The following is a 2275-nucleotide window of genomic DNA, read 5'->3' as shown; positions in this document are numbered from 1 at the left end:
TGCCCATTCTTTCAATCTCTGGAACATAAAGAAGAACCAGGAATAAGCAAGTTATGGAACAAGAGGTAAAGTCCATTCTGTTCCTTTTTGTCATATCTCCTACATAGTCTTAAAGCAGTTACATTCCAGTGTGAAATTTACAAACCAAATAATGATGACTTGTTTTAGATGACCCTCTTAAGGAAGCTGAACTCATTATCTGATATCAAGTGAATTGTGAAGTATTTTGAGAAGATTTTTTTCTATCAATCGAATAAAGAAAAGGAAACATCCTAGCTGTCTAAATGGAAAGAACAACCTGGCAAAGACCATTACTGGCAAAAATGAAAAGAAGCCTGTAAGTGATATCAGATGACATCCTCTTTGGGGTTATTTTAGTAGTGATATCATCTGACATCCTCTATAGGGTTATTTGGGGTGAGTGTGACATTTTCTTAATGAGAAGATTAGGAAGTTGCCCTAAAAGAGCCTTATATACTGTATAAGGCCAAGGAACATATGGATAAAGTGTTGCTAGAAAAGTGTAAATATGACTCTTGAAGTAGTAAATGAAAGTTAAACATTAACAGCTGGTCTAGGGGAAATGAAGAGGGAAAAAAAGTAAGCTGTCTGTTTTAGACTGGTGTTTCACTAACCAGTAAGTCATCTTTATCTGTTTCCAATTCGAAGTCACTTGGCCAAAATATATTACATTTCAAAGTTTAAAAAAAAATAACTTTTAAAAGTTGCTTTCATGTAAATCAACTAAAAAGGACATTTTAGGATTATGACTTTAAATTTTGAGCTACACACTCTTTTTTCCTTTTTAAGAAAGCAGTACTATTTTAGCTGTAAATCTATCACACTACTGCTTTTAAAGACTTATAATTTGTACTTTTACATATTAAATCTTAGACTAGAAACACCATCTACCCCCTCTACTCACATCCTTCCCACTTAAAAACTTTATCACAGCTTTGCTTCTGCATTCTCAAGCTCAAATCCATCCACTTGGTTCAGGAACAAGTCTTCCATGCAACTTGAAAAGTAAAATATTATTGGTTGTTGGTTACTCCAGTTGCATGGCAGAGTTATTGATGGAATGTAAGAAGCAGTGTCTCAACAAACTTACTATAGAATATGACCAGGAAGAGCTGCTTTTGGTGCTTATTCAAAAGGATATTTCAGTCAATAACTATATATATCCCTGGTTATACTTCTGGAACTCATGTATATGTAAAATTACTGGTGTGAAAAGCAACAATTTTCCACTGAGACCAAATCATATCTTCTTCTTGAGACCAGATCATTTCTCAAACAAAACCAAAAAGCTCTTTTTGCCTTAAACTGTGTTGTAGGAGTGCTTTCGACTCATTTTTTTTATTGTATTAATTTTTTTTTAGGTGAGGCGACCCTTGGTTGATCGCACAGATTGCAAGGACCTTGTCAGCTTACAATCCCTTATTTTTTTATTTTTTACTCCTGCAGCACCTGGTCTTCCTAGGTAGTCTCCTATCCAAGTACTAACCAAGCCCGACCCTGCTTAGCTTCCAAGATCAGACAGGATCAGGCTTGTTCAGGGTAGCATGGCCACAGACAACAACTCATTTTTTAAAAACCTTGTCACTATATTGCTAATTTATTTCTAGAGTTTAAAAAAACTACTATAAAAATACCAAATACAAATCAGTCCTCCATCTCTGAAAAACATATGCAATGGTATTGTTATAGCATACATCTTTTTATTTATAGTCTATAGTCTAGTATTATGTGAGTAGGTAAATGAATTCTATTAGTCATAAAAAATTATACTGAAAATCCCTATAACTTTTGCTGTAGATACATGGTTAATGTTAAAAGTTGCAGCAAATATTGTGTTAAATGCTGGTTTTATATCTTGAAGTAAAAAATTATAGACCACCCCTAATAAAAATTATAGACCACCCCTAATAAAAATTACCAATATTCACACTGTTACTTATTTTGCTAGGGCAAATTTATAGTCACTTAGAAATTTTACCATAACACTTACAATCAAGTTATATAAATTCATATTGGATAGTACATGTAGACAGTTTTGGTTTTATTCACTTAGTTAACATTAATGGAATATACAGTACAAGGCATTATGCTAGATAAGGTGTCTTTATCCACTAGAAGCCTACAGTCTAGGGGGCAAGATAAAAATACGTACACAAATAGAAAGCAATTGAAATAGATGAATGCTCTAAATGAGAGACACACAAAGCACCATGAGAATTTAAAGGTGGGAGAGATCAGAGAAGAATTTCACAGA

General features: G+C 33.4%; 1 pseudogene; it reads right to left on the bottom strand.

The window, feature by feature from the left end:
• Window positions 1–1458: 1458 nt before the first annotated feature.
• On the bottom strand, window positions 1459–1577 carry LOC111747227 (annotated as a pseudogene).
• Window positions 1578–2275: the final 698 nt, after the last annotated feature.

This window comes from Pteropus vampyrus, unplaced genomic scaffold (assembly GCF_000151845.1).
Source record: "Pteropus vampyrus isolate Shadow unplaced genomic scaffold, Pvam_2.0 Scaffold215, whole genome shotgun sequence".
In the NCBI taxonomy this organism is placed as follows: domain Eukaryota; kingdom Metazoa; phylum Chordata; class Mammalia; order Chiroptera; family Pteropodidae; genus Pteropus; species Pteropus vampyrus.
Note: the sequence above shows the minus strand (reverse complement) of the source record. Positions and strands in the feature narration are given on the sequence as shown.